Genomic DNA, 18,086 nt, shown 5'->3' on the forward strand with positions numbered 1-18,086 from the left:
GAGGGACCAAAAGGGGGTGAATATTTTGAATGAGGAAAGGAGTGTAGGGGATAAGCCAGGTCATAAATGAAAGCATTGTCACATAATGTAAAAGGTTTGGGGAGTAAGGTGAAGTGGAAGTTTATCCAAAATTTGGTAGTGAAGGAAGGGATGCAAGTGTTGTTTATACAAGAGACAAAAATGGAAGAGGTGTCTACATACGTACATAATGCAATTTGGGGTGATTTCCTGGCGTGAAGCCTTTGTTTTCTAGCATCAAATTCAAAAGGAGCTTTATTATGTGTGTGGAATAAGGATATCTTTGAGCTCACAAACCACTTCATGGGCCAAGGGTATATTGGTATGGAAGGAGAAATGAGTGATTATTACATTGGTTAATGAAAAAGAATATTTTAATTCTTTTGTTCAAGATATGAAGGTTGAAGATATACCCATAGTGGGTAGGAGGTTCAAATGGTATAGACTAAATGGGAGGTTCAAAAGATATGAAGGTTGAAGATATACCCATAGAGTACCTGTTTCAAATGAATGGCTTCATATTTGGCTGGAAAGTACTCAACATATCCTTGATAGAAGCATTTTGGATCATTGTGTGGTGTTGTTGAAGAATGATCTTATGGATTGAAGCCTAAATCCTTTTAAGTCACTTTAATTGGTTGTTTAAAGATAGAAGCTTTTATGAGATTGTAAAATAATCATGGGAGGAGTTAAAGGTGCATAGGGGGGGTTATGTCTTAAAAGAGAAGCTAAAGAGGTGGGAATTGAAGTTAAAAGAGTGGAATAAAAATCAATTTGGCAATATCCAAAAGAGACTAAACCTTATAGAAGAGGAGATGAAGAATCTTGACAAGAAGGAAGAGTTACAAGTCTTATTTGAGGGGGAGGTGCCTTTGAGAATTGAACTACAAGAAAAATTAAACAAGGTGGGACCGGGTTTAGTCTCCCCCTGCCTCTCCCCATTCCTACCCTTGCTTAGGGATCGGGTTTCCTCGCCCCCAATCCTATCTTTTTTTTTCATTCATAAAAAATGGAGAAAATAGGACAAATTTTGTTGTAATTGGACTAAATCTATTACTACATGCTAAATTGAAATTTCAAGTAAAAATTACTTGATCATGACACCTTGTTTACCAAGGTTTAAAGTCCAAGTGCTTAGCAATAGATTAAGTAAAAATTGTTTGCTCTCATTTATTTTTTTAGCTCAACATGAAACTAAGTAAAAATTGTACATAATTATAAAAAAAAACAATTATTCCATGCACAAAACAAGTATTAATCCATTAAAATTGATAATAGAAACTACGATATTGTAAGGTTATAATAGTAATTTAAAATATTTATTATATCAGAATAGTATTAGGGCAGGACAGGGGTGAGGATCAGCATACCCGATCCCATCCTCGAACCTAACTTTCTCATTCAAGGAAAACATGAACCCAACCCTAATCAACTCAGTTTTTTCCTGTCAAAGTTGGGACAACTTCAGGACAATTCCTGCAGGAATGGGTACACTTGCCATGCCAATGCCTAGCTAATGCTAACAGTGTAAAAGAGTGATTATATGAAATTCATAGGGGTGTTCGTTGATTAAATTGGATCGATTTTAAAGAGAAAAAAAAACATATGATTTAATCATGTTTTCTAAATTTATCATCTAATTGGGTTGGTTCAAAATTTTAAACACATTCGATTCAATTTAAAGCCATTTGGATTGGAGCAATTTTTTTATTTTAATCTTACTTTTATTTTTGTTATGGAAAATATTTAAAAAAATGTTAAGATATATATATATATATATATATATATATATATATATATAATAAAAAAATTTAGAATATCAAATGTTTCATTTATATGTCATTATATAACTAACAATAACATAATCTTTTAAATATATAATAATTTATACAACTTGATAATTATATCCATGTATCTTAACTCAAATAGTTAATAAAAATTGTCTTTAATTAAATATTTTTATAATAAAAGATATAAGTTATGTGATAATTTTATAAATAAATAAAAATATAAACATAATTGGCAATATAAATTATGAACAAAAATATGTACAAGTTCCGTTTGGATTAGATTGGACCAGCTTTGAAAATCAATCCAAAACTCAATCCAATCAAATAAAAAAAATTCTAGTTTTTCAATTTTTTTTATCAATTTGAATTTTAGTTTTTTGGATAGGTTATATTAATTTTGATTGGATTAGATCGATTTATGAACACACCTAAACCTAAGTGATTCATCTAAATTTAAATAAGTTTACCAGAAAGATTGGATTTAGTTTGTTGAAATAATGAAAAGTTTGATTTTCATTTTTCTAACTTATTTATAATTTAAATAATATTCTAATTTATGTAATATGTAGAATAAATATTTGTTTTATACACTACTATAAAATAGGTTTTTTACATTAGTTATTAAAGACTTTTAACATCGGTTATTAACCGATGTTGAAACTACCGACGTTAAAGTATCAACGTTAACATCGGTTATTTAAAAACTGATGTTGTTTTCTTCTAACCAACATCGGTTTTTCTTAAAACCGATGTTGCTTTATAGTTTATTTTTAAATATCCTATTTATTTTTTCAATTACCAACCTATATAATTAATTCATATCATAACTTATCATTCAAAGTTGTAAAAAAACACATAAAATTAGTCATGCACCAAAAATTATAAACAAAGTATATCAATATATCATGCACCAAGAGTAGTTATAAACATTTATAAACAAAATACACCATAAATATGTTCAACATGTTCCAATATTTCTCACAAAATAACTAATAAGAAAAAATTTACAAATTGATAATATTAGAGTAGTAATGTATTTTAATTACAAACAAAGCCAAAATAAAACAAAGTAGAAGTTGCATATGGGAACTCAAATATAATTTGAGTTCTAGGAAGCAAATTCTTTGATTGTGCAAAATTCCTCCATCCATTTCCAATTTTTGCAGTCTTTCTATGATAATTATAAACTATCCTGCACTCTATAGTCCCTTCCAAGTTCAGATGAGTGAATCTTGCAGCTTTTATAAATGAGTACATGATACTTGACACATTCTGAAATTAACATGAAATTCACATTAGATATGTATACGATTTTAAAATTTGACATACAAAGGAGTGCTTAATTACTCACCAAACTATTGTAAGTCACTTTGTACTCAGTCAGGAGGACTTTAAAAGTGATTGGATTAGGAATTTGGTGGTACAAGGAGTGTCATTTAGGGTAAGCTTTTGGTTCAGAGATGATTTTGAAGATGATGAGGGGAAAAACACTTTGTCCATAGTGGGTCAAGGTCACTTGATAATTTCTAGTGAGTCCATATAACCTTCTAAGTTTTGTCCATCTAGCAAGTAGAGCTGGACTCACAAGATCTTGGTTATATGTGACAGAGCACATGTTCCCACTAGAGTGTAGCAGATGTCAAGTAGGCTCTAGTTCATCCTTCCATCTTAGAGAAAATGACCTACTGACTTCACCAAAAGGATACATTTAACAAGCAAAGTAATATAAGAAAAAGTGTTATATCATGTCATGTTTATTTGAGAATAGTATTGAAATTTCTAACCTGATCCACAACATGAACAGTGTTGAACATTTCCTATACTTTTTTTTGTTAATTTTCATTATTGTGTTAGCCATTTCCTTCAAGTTCTATTGATGTTCATCCATCGTTTCTAAACTCCATTTACAATATAAACATGACATTAAGTACATTTTGTCAAATCATCTAAATCCACTAAAAATGATCCATGCACAAATTGACTATGCACCATGCTTGTCTAGGAACAAGAACCATGCAAACAAACAATAATGAGGCCAACACTGTTGAAAACAACCAAATCCAAAACCATGCAAACAACCAAAACACCAATAAATCTGCAAAAAAAAATAGAATAGACAATGATTTTACTGAAAATTGCCAAGTGCTTTTTTTATGGACGAACCAGAACCATGCAACATTTCCTCTCATATTTTACCAAAACGAGAACCAAAAAGAGAATTGTGTCACCAAAGCCTACACTATTAGAAATTACACTTTCAACATCGGTTATTTACGGCATTCTACATCGGTTTTAGAACTGATGTTGAAAGTACCGATGTTGAATGTATTATTGTTAACATCGGTTTTCAAAAACCAATGTTAACATAAATACGATAACATCGGTTTTCTAAATACCCGATGTTATACACAATGAACTACAACAAAAAAAGTGTATGCATGATGAACGTTGACATCGATTTTGTAGTAAAACCAATGTTAATCTTATATATTGATATCGGTTTGCTAGAAAACCGATGTCAACGTTGATGATGCATACACTTATTTTGGTGTAGTTCTTTGTATATAACATCGTTTATATATAGATAACCGATGTTAATGTACAAATGTTAACATCGATTATTTATAAATAACCGATGTTAATGTACAAACGTTAACATCGGTTATGTATAAATAACCGATGTTAATATGTAAACATTGACATCGATTTTCTAGTATAACCGATGTTAAGGTGCATGTTGACATCGGTTTTTGTAAATAACCGATGTTGTTTACTATATTAACATCGGTTTTTGTTAATAACCGATGTTGTTTTCAAGTTATTTTTTTTATATAAACTTTTTGTTTTTACAATAAACCCAAAATTGTACCTGTAAAATGCAATTTCAGACCCGATTCACAGCAAATAAACATTTTATTCTGCTTTCAAGAAGTTTTAATCATAATAAACATCGAATAATTGATTTATCATAAAGAACAATCAACAAATGAATTTAATGTTCAAATTACATAGGAAATGTCAAAAATGTTAAACCAAAGTAAACTAAGCTAAAGTTAATGTCCCTAAATCCTAGGTCTGATCTCTAACTTGGAGATAATACTATGCCCACTGGATCCGCAACGCCTTTAATCTCTCTGGCTCCAATGGTCTAGAATCGTTAAAATACAACATGATGAAATAAATCATAATAACTTAATAATGTAATACAAATTAAAAAAAAATTGAATTTGTTTGAAATAAACGTACCGCTTCCCAGTTATTCCTAAAAGTTCCTAAAATGATGGTTGACATCCAGTGCATGACATAGTAGCCGCACTCAGTACTTCCTTTTTGTCTATTACACTAAATACATAATGAAATTTGGATATTAATTAAACAACTAGTGTACAGACACATAAGAAATATATATAAGTGGAAGTTTTATGTAAATGACGTACCTTGACGACAATCCACCTAGCTGGAGCCTTTGATTTAGGCTGTGGAGCATCATCAAAACCTTTTAAAGCACTGTTCCAGATGAGTAACAATTAAAAATTGGTGTTGTACGTTGAGGTATTTCAATGCAAATGTATTGAAAAGAACACTAACCTGTTAATAATCCCCTTAAGGTAGTTGTCTGGCCTGTTATGCAATGAACAAAACCAGACAACTAGGTGTTCCTTGGGCACGATGACGACCATTTGCCAGTGTCCGCTGTAGAGGAGATGAATATGGGTTAGTATATTAGTAAACATTAATTAAATTCAGTTATTTTGTGTGACTTACCCATTTAGGTAGGCTCCAAGATAGACATCATGTTTTGAACTCTGCATCCAAGTCTTTATGTAACTTTCAGACTCAAACTGTGATTGCCCAGACCTCTGAATGGACTGTGGCTCGAGGAATCCATAGATATAAGAATTCCCCGCTCGCATACTTGTTTCAGTGAGATGCCTGTTTATGTTAAGTCAAAGTTAAATATTTATGAATTGAAAGCAATAACTTAGGTAATTAAAAGTAATATAAAATGACTTATAGAATCCACAACTGTAACACTGATATGTTGAGACATTGACCACCGTGTGCGATTTTGGAGAGGTCTTCGTGCTTTATGTAGAGCGGGAAATCTGGATTAAAGACCCCGAACACGGTGGCATCCCATGTAACCTGATAAGGCCTCAAGAAAAGCTCTGGGATGGTCAATGTCATCAGATAAAGCAGATCATTGACCTGCGGATTGGGCTTTGGAGGTGGTTTTGCCGAAGACACAGCTACTTGTTCATGAAACAAAGTTAAATGGCTTAATTTGAGGCACGCTGAATGAATTAATTTAAAAAGAAGAAACATATAGTAAGAGTAAAGTACCTGTTGTGATAAAGACTTGACCAGATGTGTCGGCCAAGCAAGGAAGGTGTGAAGTGCATGCCCCACTAAGGAAACTTCATCAGTGGGTACAGGAACTGGAGCATCTGCATCTGTAACCTCCTCCACACCCACATTTACTTGGCTAGGCAACAAAGGAGTGTTATGAACAATAGTGGATCCCTCATAAACTCTCCCCAAGGTAACCAGGCGGGCAGGATCTTCTTCGATGTAAAAGCCGCACCTATCTGAGTCACCCGTCTCAGGATCGTTTCCTGAGGGATCAACACAACTCCTCTTTGTGCTTACTCGAGGACTGGAGGGACCAACCAGAGGCTCGGGAGGCAGTGCAAGTCCCTAAGATTGCATCTGGAACTGAATCTTGGACTGCATCTGGCTGAAGGATGCCATGAGCTGCCGCGTCACTTTTTATGTGATGGACTCCTCTAGCTGGTCCCTGATTTGCTGGGTCAGCTGCTGCAATTCTTCAGGAGGCAGGGAGGAAGAGCTGCGGGACGTCTGTGGAGTCGATCCAAAGTATTGCTTGATGGTGACACCGACTCTAGCAGCACGGACACGTCCAGGGTGCTTTGGACATCCAATAGTAGGGGTGAGAACATCCTGACGTCCATGGGGGATGAAGGATCCCTGTGTCGCCTGCTCCTCAAAGGAATCCTGCACAAAAAACACACAGTTGTACATTGCATTCACAAAAATATTGAAATATAATTCTAATGGTTAGTTGAAAATGACTTACGATTTTCTCAACGATTTCCTTCGCGGCCTCAGTCGTCATCTCCCCTGTTTTCTTCGTGCGGGCCATCTTCCACTTCACGTGGCGTCTGATCGGGGATGAAGGGTCGATGACGCCATCAACACTTCCTGATTGTGCAGCTTCCTCCAGCTTCTTCTTTGTCTTCTCAGCCAGGAGCTTCTGCTCCAAATAGTCATAACCCCCACGAGACAAAACGTGGGGGGCAGTATTCTGCTTCTGGATGGCCTGTGCCTTCTTGCGCACATCCTAAAAAAATGAAACAATAATGTTTGAAATTGGTAGAATGAAGTATAACAACATAATCTTTTTTGAAAAACAACTTAAATGGCAAGGAACATACCTCCCAAGAAGGGTCTCTGCGAGTCTGGCAAAGTTGGGCCCATTTTTCCTTGCTTATGTTGTATTTCTCATAGACAGTGTCCTCCACATCGTCCTGATCGGCTGCAATGGCCTATTTCCTCGTGAGGTCTGATTTAAACTGCCTCCATCTCTCACCCACAGTCTGAAGTAACTACCTTTTTGTCCTACTATCAGAAGCCTCTGGGATTTCAAATTCTTCCTAACAACATCAAATAAGGTTTATTTGTTACAATAATGTATTTTGTGGCTATTAATTAAACAACATCAAATAAGAAAAGAAAAATACCTGAATATCCTCCCAAATCAAGTCCTTCTGAGCAGTAGGAACCTTGTTCCAGTTCTCGTAGGTGACGTCCACCTTATCACGCGCCATAATCCCCAAATATGTTCTTAATTTCTTCCTGTGGGGACCGTCGGCCTTGCCGGTAGCAGGATCAACATGGACCACTGGTCTCTCAGCACCAGGTGGTCTAGTAGACAACGATCGTAGACATGAGGCTTTGCGTGTCTGCTTCACGGTAGATGGCGAAGCCGATGTGTCGGAAGGAACAGGAGTAGGAGGAGGAGGAGGAGGAGAAGGAGGAGGAGGAGGGGAGGCAGGTGGAGAAGCCATGATCCTTTATACAATAACATACAGCAACATACAAAATGTAAATTTCGATTACAGACAAATATCAACATCAAGAGTTCTTTATGTAAGTAATCTGGAATAATGGGGTTTAGGGGTGGTCATGTGTGTGTGTGTGTGTGTGTGTGTGTGTGTGTGTGTGTGTGTGTGTGTGTGTGTGTGTGTGTGTGTGTGTGTGTGTGTGTGTGTGTGTGTGTGTGTGTGTGTGTGTGTGTGTGTGTGTCTGTGTGTGTGTGTGTGTGTGTGTATGCTTTCAAAAAAGGATTAATCAAAAGAGGATAAGTCATAAGTGATTTACTTGTGCTTTTTAATTGTGATTCAAAACAGGATAAGATGTCATAGTAGTGAAAAAGTCTGATAAATTGAGGTTGATGATGTCTTGTGATACTTGTGCTTTAAATTTCTTTCAAGACATGAAAGAAAATTACTGTGTAGCACAAATAACAATAATCGTAGAGAGGTGAAGATTACATAGTGTGCACTCATAGCTACATTTCCATGGGATTTAAAGGATGTCAAAGTGGGATCAATCATTGTTTGCTAGTTTTTTTTGCCTTTCTTTCTAGAAGTACTCCAAAATGATAATGACGTAATGAATTATTGTTAGTATTAATTAAAAAAAAATCTTAATGTAAACATCACCAGATGCGCACAGTCTCACATCTAAGAAAGTTGAAATTAATAAGCAATTAAGTATGACCGTTAGTTCTGGAAAGTTAATGAAAAATGATAAGTTGTATGCATGAAAAAAATTTCACTTTTAACATTAGCAATCACATTAAAAGATGAGAACACAAGAGAAATCAAAGACGAAAACTTGAGTAATTATGCTATTTTGTAGTCTCAAACTCGATATAATAACCATTAAATTAATATCTATGGATGTGTTAGTTTCCACTCTACATCGATCTCATATGGGCTACTTTTAAGAAAGTGCCACAGCGTGGCTACAAAACCTCTCTAACATAGTTGTGGGACCAGCATTTTACTTGTAGAGCTTAAACTCTGCTGCATTTGTAATCTAATTTTCCTTATTTGAAGCTTAGTCTAGACCTTGCATTTATAGACTACATATCTACGGTTTGTTTCTTATGGTATTTTAAAACATTACTGACATTTTGTTTTCATAGAGACAATTTTATAAGTTCAAACAGAGACAATAATAACCAATTCACAACAATTCAAAGTAGAAAGAATAATAACCAATTCCATATTCAAACAGTTAACAATTCAAACTAGGAACAATAATAATCAAATTTCAGATTCAAAAGGTAATTTTACCAGAACACAATCCATGAGATTTTCAACATCAATATCCATAACCAAGCAAGAACAAAGAGCCAAATTTCCCGGCAAATTCCCAAACTTCAAACAACATTTAAATGCACAAAAGCTTCAATTGGGTGGTTTTTAGTTTGAAAAAGTGAAGATTTGAGAGAAAAGAAGACTATGGTTTCGGTGAACAAAGCGTGCAAAGAGAGCATGAATGTGAAGCAAGTGGGAAAAATATAGGTGCTCTCCACTTATCCTAGAAATTTCTAGGTAATGTGAGTCACAACAGGATCTTCCAATCCGAGAGAGCTAGGCACCCGAAGTGTATATTTAATTTGTTAAAAATTCCTAAACCAAAATGAACCTTCTGTTTTAGAAAAGAGAGGCAGCACAGAGAGCAACAGCAGGGTATGTTGATGTTGCTGAGCTAGTTGTTTTTTCAACTATTATTAACCAATTGAGGATGTTGCATGTATAAGAGCTAGAGGTACCAAATGAGTTACTGATATCATTTATCGATATTTTGTATACACAGGGGATGGTACTCTTCATTATGAATACCTGGAACTTCAAGACAATGAAGATGTAGCTTATATGTTTCATGTCTTCACCCAACAAAGCTAGAGACCAACTCTAGATGGCATCATTTTGTACATAGCAAATTTTACTATATCTTGAAAAATACACATCTAGATGGCATCCTTAGGACTTCATACAACTCATGTTTATCGCCAGTTTCATCATCCACCACCCTTACCCTCTATGGCTTCTCACGTTTATTGTTGTTAAACCCATATTTATGCTCTCCTCCCTTCATGTCTTGTTTTATCACAACTTTAGCTTAATCTCCTATCTTCTCTTGGCTTCTTGGCAAAAAAGAAACACTCCTCGCATTTGTTCCTTTGCCACAACAATGCTCTTCTCCTTCATGGTCTTCAAGAGTCATGCAGTTGCCGGCATCAACATTATTATTTTTCTGACTCATCTTGACCACAGTTGAATCTCCTGTCTTATTCTCCAATAACAAACTTTGATGGCCTCTATTTCTTTTCTTCATATGTTCTAGTGCTTCAGCTTCAGAATGCATAGAGCAATCTGAACTTTCCCAGTGATCACCAAAGGCTTCTGCATCAACATTGACACTCTCCACCCTCTTTGCTTTATGCTTTTGTGCTACTGCAACCTCTAATAAATCTGAGATTTATGCAGCACAGAAGCATAAAGCATGATGACGGTGAAATGCAGCGTCAATGAAGACCAGAGGCACACAATTGGAATTACACCAATCAATCTATTTCATGTCTCATGACTTGATGGACCAAGCCCAAGCCACAAGAGAGAAGCTCTATGATTTTATAGAAGATTACTTTTCAGGCTTAATGGACCAAGCCCAGTTAACTACGGCAAGGGAGGAGATCATGACTCATGAGGCTGTTGAAATATGGATCTAATTGAAGGAAGAAGATTTGCTTTAAGGTTACACTTTAGGGCATACATTTGCCACAACCTCATTTCTGGAGGCTTTCATGCCCAATAATCTGTTAAGATCCCAATTTGTGTTAGCAAAAGCTCAACATCCCATGCCCCCCCCCCCCCCCCATTTTATGTACCTAAAATAGAGCTCTAGAATTCTAGCCTACTGGACAAGGTTGAATTTCAAGAGGGTGATGTTTTTGTTACCAAAGAAAGATTTTATTAATTAAACAAAAATAGGAGAAAGAATACTCCTCCAAGGATTTCTACTTCACAAAACATTTCTCCTTTTGTAAAGAGCTAGTGTTCAACTTACAAGCGATAAACATAATAAACTTTTTCCCTTCCATGACTAACTAACTAGTATTCCAACTCTTCTACCTAAGTTTCCCTTACCTTTTCTAAATTTTAACATACTTCTAGGAAGTTAAACAAGTTAAATTTGATAATGTTCTTTTGTAATTCATCAAATATGTTGAGTATTTTCATTTTATCTCCAATTCTAAACTATTTGTTTACTTTTACTTTCCTTTCTTCTAGTGAGCTTCAAAGACTGATGTAATGTGGTAAAAAAAGTCATTCTAAACATATGACTGAAGCTTGAAAATGGTCTGCAGCTTCTTGTGTGTTCACATTGTTTGTGAGTATACGATGTTGTTCAATAATATTGCCTCTATTTAATCTGTAGAAACGGTTAGAGTCCCTAACAAAAGCACAGAAACAAGCACTGCTTAAAGAAGTAGAGGAAGAGAACAGTCACTAGTTAGAGGTACGTAGGGGAATTGGAGTACCTTGTGTGTGTATATACACTAAAATGAAGTTTTCCCAAAGTAATTTAAATAGAAATTTCAATCCATATGGACTAGTTCAGAAAGGTTTTAGCTATGTTTTCTTCAATTTACTCAGACAAAAGGATCAGACTTCAAAAACCTTAGTGTTCTGCTCACAAAAAATTCCAGATGGAAGCAACTCTGTAACATATGACAATAATTCTTTTAAGTTCTAGGTCTCTTATTTTCAACAGTAACATTTTTTTCCTACTAGCTTTACCCATTTATATGCTACAAATTACACCGAAATCTATTTTCAATTTCTTCTACTCCTTCTAATTTGTTTTCTATGTAAATTTTAGGTAACCTGCAGTGTTGAAGACAAACTTATGACAACTATTGACTGAGACTTACTTTCAGTTAGTCAAATGTGTAAGCATCCAGCATAGACCAGATCTAATGTTGTTATATATTGGATAACTTTTTCATATGTTTTGGTGTACTAAGCAAATGCTGTAGGCATTGGGCCATATGGTGTACAAAATTTAGTGTGCATGATAATATTCTTGCCGATTAGATTCTAATGTTTTAAAACATTTCACAGTTAGATGAGAGTCTTTTAAAATATTATTTGATTTATTGTTTACTTGTATGCAATGTAGTAGTTTTTTTTTAATAGGGCTTCAAATTAACCAATCAAAGTATGTGGAGATCCACTCCAAACTAATGTAACATAATCAAACACACTTCAAAAAGTATAACATGCCTAATTCAATCCACAAAATTTATGGATAACAACCCAGAAACAATAGCTAATGTAAATAACCAGTTACAACTTGCATTTGAAATTACCTGCATGATTGTCTTTGATACAACAATTGCTTCAATCTTTTTCCAGCCACTGTCAAATCTGATACAGAATGAAGAAACAAAAAAAAACAATATGAGATAATGCAAAAAGGATGGTACTAAGGCAATAAAAGGGAAAAACAAACAAATAACTTACATATCCTAAAATATCAATTAGATATCCTAAAGCTTTTTAGATATGGGCAAACATGGAATAAGCTTTACTTCTTGGATATGTTTTATGTTATTGTGAGATGTTCAAGCAGCTTAAATACAGCACATCCACAAAGTTGTTAATCTTGTGACCTGTTAAAGAGCATGTACTTTGAGGATCATTATAGTTGTAGTTTATTTAGTTTGATAGCAACTATAGGATACTCTGGAATTGTTTAGTTGTGCTCATTTATGTTGGGGGTGGTTCTTTTTAATTTATGGGATTTAAGTGTTTTTGATTTGCTTAACTTCGAGGTTGAAGCTGTAGGATGTCCTTTTTGATTTGCTTAACCTCTCAAAGATGGAAAATTTGGTGGCTGGCAGCTACAAAGTCAACCTGGAAGCTTAGAAATTACATGGTCTTTCATAATCAGCCTTTTGATATCTCTAAGCTGGTAGACAGTACAATTTTCCTCACGTGGTCTTGGCTGAAGGGGTGGGAAAGGGATTTCAATGTTCCTTTTCACCAATGGTCCTCAGCAATGTCTATAGCTTTTATATAGAGTTTGCTTTGGAGGGTTGGGTTTGTGGTGGTTTTGTTGGGCTGCTGTTCTTTTGTTATTTTACAGGAGAGCTACTATCCTGTGTTGTTATGTAGTACCCCTGGTACTCTTTATCTATTAATATAATATATCTTTGCAGTTCAAAAAAAATATAGGAGAATAAAATAAGAAGGAAAAAAGTTTCTTTAGAAAACTAAAGTTGCTTGAAGGGTTGATCCTGGACTAAAGGAGCTCTGTCCAAAATGGGTGACCTGATATTGAACTTGATTTGTTGCCTTCAATGAAATCTACGATCTATAAATTGTAAATAAACTATGTTTGTCATATAAATTTGGGCATAAAATGTTGGCCATAACAATATAAGGAAGAAAATGTAGAGATTTTTTGACAAACATCTAGAGCTAATATTGATAACGTATGCAACACTAAAAATGTTAACACTACAATGAGAACTGACTGATGTTTGCACTTTTAGTTGTCCAGCCTTATAACAGAACTGGCACCAGCAGCAGTAAGTGAAAAGGGGTTAACATTTGAAGAAGCCATGGAAGAGCGCTTATGTGTATATTCTCGAGTTGTAGCCCACTTTCCCACGGCAGTTAAGGAGGTAAATGATAGGGTTAGTGGAATAAATATTGGATTCACTAGATATATAAGTTGTTATCTTGGTTATACTTGAACTTGCAGTTCAAATGGAGAAATGGTTGGTTTTGTTCTCTCTCTAAGAAGGCTACTACCCAAGGCAAGCCAGACCCATGCCATTTGCATTCCCAATGGCTAAAAGAGTTGAGAATTGTATGAAGCTTGAACTCTAGTGTGTGTGTGTGTGTGTGTGATGTGTGCAGTAGGTTAACAGCTTCTAAGATTTATGTAGACTTAGGGTGTCTTTCACCTATTCAACTCTCCCCTTCCTTTTATTTTTTTGCTTTGGAATGTGTAAAACCTCCTTCTAGTCATGCTGAAACGGGTTTCCATACACATACTTAGCCACTAACAAGTCATATAGTTTCCTGAGTGTAAGTTTAATTTAGTTAATAAAGTTCAAATTTCAATTGCTTCCATTATATCGGTTCAAAACAATTTTGTTGACGTACACACTTGAATCCAAAAACAATTGTATTGACGCATTTTGACGTGTCTCTTTGAAAGGGAAATAAAGACATCTTTCAACATTGAGGACACGTTTGGTAAGGGAGAAATTTTTTTATATTCGAAAAATACGATTCGTGAGAAAGTCTATTTATGGGAATCTTAGAATAATTGTTTACATTATAGTAGTACTTAGAATAACTAAAAGGATAATAAATTGTGTCTTAATTAGTTTAATAAAATAGGTGTTGTTACTAGTAAAAGTGGCCTGTCATACATAAGTGGCTTAGATTAAATATAGAATTGAACCAAAGTGACTCTAGTTTAATTAGTTGGGGGTTTCTAGTCTCACCCCCAAATCTCATCCCCCAGCATTGGTAAAATTACCTACCTACCATCTTCCCTCACAATCTTCTCTTACGGCACTCCCACCATCTCTTCTCTCCTTTTTTTACAGCACATCCTAGGGGCAGGAGGTTAACATCTGTAAAGGACAAGCCCTTCATCCTCTCATATCCCCAATTTCATTCACTACTCTACCATTTGGGTGTTCCTACTACTACTGCTACTACCTTGATGATGGATACATAAACTTCTCTCTCTCTCTCTAATTGATTATGCTAGAGTGGACAACAAGTAAGAAAATAATGATCAAATTAGTTATTTTGGGAGCCTCGAGCAAACGCTTTACTTCCTTCATGCTTGGGTGGATACGAACATGATAAGAGGAACCAAAAATTACTTTGTCATATCTAGTCTTAAAAGTAAAAAATAAAAAAACATTGTTACACTACTTTACTGATCATTTGTTCTATAAAATTATGAAAACAGAACAAATAAATATTATCGTCTCAAGCTACAAATCTTATCCATTTTGATATAAAAGTTTTAGATTCTTTCAATTTGAACAAGAAAAAATAATGATACACAAATCATTTTTTATTTTAAACACTTCAATAAACACCCAAGATAAAGAGAAATGAAAAATATTTGTAGGATGTTTGAAATAAAAAAAAAATTGTATATTATTACTCTTGAAAGAATTTCAAACATCAAAACAAAGAAAAGAAAACTTACCATTTAGGTCTGTTTGATTTTGTTAAACTATTTTGTAAAACAAGTTTAAAGAATAATATAAACAAAAGAAATTTTTTTTTGGTAATACTAATTTCAAAACAGTTTTAAAAATGAGAAAAGAGTCTGAATCTAACAAATCATCCACCACCCCCACCTACTAGTTCAGCAGACCCATGGACCTCATCTCTTCCAGCAAGAGACACTCAGAACCTTAAGACTAAAGAAAGAAGCGAAAATGACACACTACACGAAAAGTCGAAGGATATATATTTCAAGTACATCTGCATTCAAGTCATCACTTATCATGCCTATATTTCAAGTAATTTTTTACTTGCTATATAAGACTAGATATGACACAGTACTTTGCTACCACTTAGTTAATAAAGAAAATGACAGTGATATATCTTTGGGTACAATAGTTTATTAAAAAATAATTATTTATCAACATTTGTGGTTCTAAATAATAAGGAGTTAAACAGGTTTAAATTCAACATAAATAACACAAATATTGAGAAAATTTTAGGTCCATTATTTATTCAAGTTTTAGGTTAGTTGGAAGAAGTTGAGCAAAATAAAAATAATAAGGAGTTCAACATAGCCTTATATTATTAGGTTAGCTAGAAGAAGTTTAGCAAAATAAAAATTAGGTTAATAAGAATATTAGCTGGGTTAATTTAATGACTCAATAATTACTTATTAATTTATTATCTTTTCCTAGTATGTAAGTCACTTATATACCTACCTTCTCTAGTCTTTGGCTTGTTTGCCAAATTTTATAAAGTTACTTTTAATTAGTTTTTATAAAATGTAAATTTTATCAATTTAGTGATTAAAATAAATCAAGGTTTTTACCTCTTATGGACCAACGCTTGTTATGGACCAATTCTTAAGGCCTCAACTAGCCTATTTCAAAGCCCAGACTGGTCTGATAAGCCAGAAATTAACTTTGTCACCTCATTCTCAATCTCTCCAATGAACGAATAATAGTCCCAAATTTTCCATCAATCTAATTCTATTTTAATTTATTTTTTTTATTTCTAGCCATGATTGTTTCTGTTTGTTTGGATTCAGCTCTAGTCTTTTGTGTTGGAAACAATTTCTTGTTCCGATTCAGCTCTAGTTTTGTGTTTGACGGTAAATTAAAAAGACAAAAAAAAATCACAAAGTGCATACAATGAGGGAACACATGAATGCATCATATAAAAAGTCATCAATGACATAAGAAGAAAAAGGGCTTCAGGCCAAGAAAGAGTAGAGTTGTTCCTTCTTTATCACATTGGACAATGGTGAAGGGTCTGTTAGCTATTTTATAGTGTCATTTAAAGGACAGTGTTTAGTTTCTTTCTAGGGTTTGAGAATTGAATCTGGATTTAGACCATATAGTTCAGTAAGCCAATGTTTTCCAACTTTCTTTGGCAATGGTATTAGTGTTATTGTGACTGGAGAACCTAATGTTGGACGATTAGTTTTGTTTGGTTTCGTTTTATTCTGGGTCTTTGCTGCTTCTTTAATAACTTGTTTCTTTTTCTTCTTTATTTATCACCCTATCTCCTAGCTTAATTTGCTCGCTGTAAGGCCCTTCTATTTTATGAACATGCATGAGCAAGATGCTAGGAGCAATTAGCTCTTTACCACGCCGTTCGTAGGTACAACTAAAGGCTACTTCGTGGTTGAGCGATAAACACGAAGTTACCCTCCCTAAAGGGTGTTACTATTCTTTGCTATTCATCAATGGATTGAAACTTGGAACATGGAACATGCTTAAAATATGATGGGGTGAGTTACATGGTTAATAAAAAAAAGAAGTTAACTGATGTATTTACAAAGGACAACCAAAAGAGTATGAACTAAAATCTCAAAGCTTTGAAGGAAAGGTGGAGATGGAGATGGAGGACGAGAAACGTTAAACATTAATCAAAACAATGAATGTGGTGAATTTTTAAATTCTCATGCAATGGTGAAAGTAACAGATTTTGAAAAAGATAATAATAAATGAGCGAGTTTGATATGGAACTCTTGAAAGGGATAACAAGTTTCATGTAGCATGGGCCAGGCTCTGAAGCTAGCAATGTTGTTTTTGAGTACAAATGGCAGCCTAGTGGAAAGACTAGTCGATCTTCATGAAGCAAGGTTTGATCCTTCAGAGGAGTTGCTGTTAAGGATCCATCTGCTCCCCATGGAGTTCGACTTTTGATCGAGGACTATCCTTATGCTTCTGATGGGCTAGAGATATGGGATGCTATCAAGTCTAAAGGATATTGAACCTACAAACTAGTTACTCAGCATGATGAGAAAGAGTCAAGCATTTTCTCTGCATTTCTTTAGTATTCATCAATTGCCTACAACTCTAATATACACAATTGACCAAAAGACTCAAGCAATTGACCAGAGGAACAAAAGCAGCAAAGTAGGTAGCCTTACCGGAGTTATTGCTATCCTAGCAATTACATCAAAACATTCAAACATTGCAGCAACACCAGCAATCAATGCATTGCAGTTCACACACGTAAACTAGTATCAAAGATTAAAAAATTGAAGAAATAGGATACCTGAAAATTGCCGAAGAAACTAGAAAAAGCAACACAGACAATAGATGGACCAACTTTCTGCTCAGACCCTGCCCAATCAATTTTCACTAACCCAATCAGTCACTTCATACCTAACCACTATTTACAACATTGAACAAAAAAGTAAAGGACAAATTAGTAAACTATATTACTTTTACACACAGTGACAATGGCAGTGACAATGAAAAAGAGTGAACACCCACTGAAACAAAGACAATGGCAGTGAAAAAGAGTAAACAATACTACAAATGAAAAAGAGACCAAGCTTACCTCGAACCCAAATAGTGACAATGGCAGTGAGATCTAACAAAATGGCACGAAACTTGAAGCTTTCCTCGTACCTCATACAACAATACTACAA

General features: G+C 34.4%; 1 long non-coding RNA gene across 1 annotated transcript; it reads right to left on the reverse strand.

The window, feature by feature from the left end:
• Positions 1-17,143: 17,143 nt before the first annotated feature.
• Positions 17,144-17,775, reverse strand: LOC121175161 (uncharacterized). The gene is made up of 2 exons (XR_005892340.1): positions 17,708-17,775; positions 17,144-17,429 (listed from the first exon to the last, which is right to left on the reverse strand). It is a non-coding gene; the product is annotated as an uncharacterized lncRNA (long non-coding RNA).
• Between the last annotated feature and the right edge of the window lie 311 nt (positions 17,776-18,086).

This window comes from Glycine max, chromosome 7 (assembly GCF_000004515.6).
Source record: "Glycine max cultivar Williams 82 chromosome 7, Glycine_max_v4.0, whole genome shotgun sequence".
Taxonomy (NCBI): domain Eukaryota; kingdom Viridiplantae; phylum Streptophyta; class Magnoliopsida; order Fabales; family Fabaceae; genus Glycine; species Glycine max.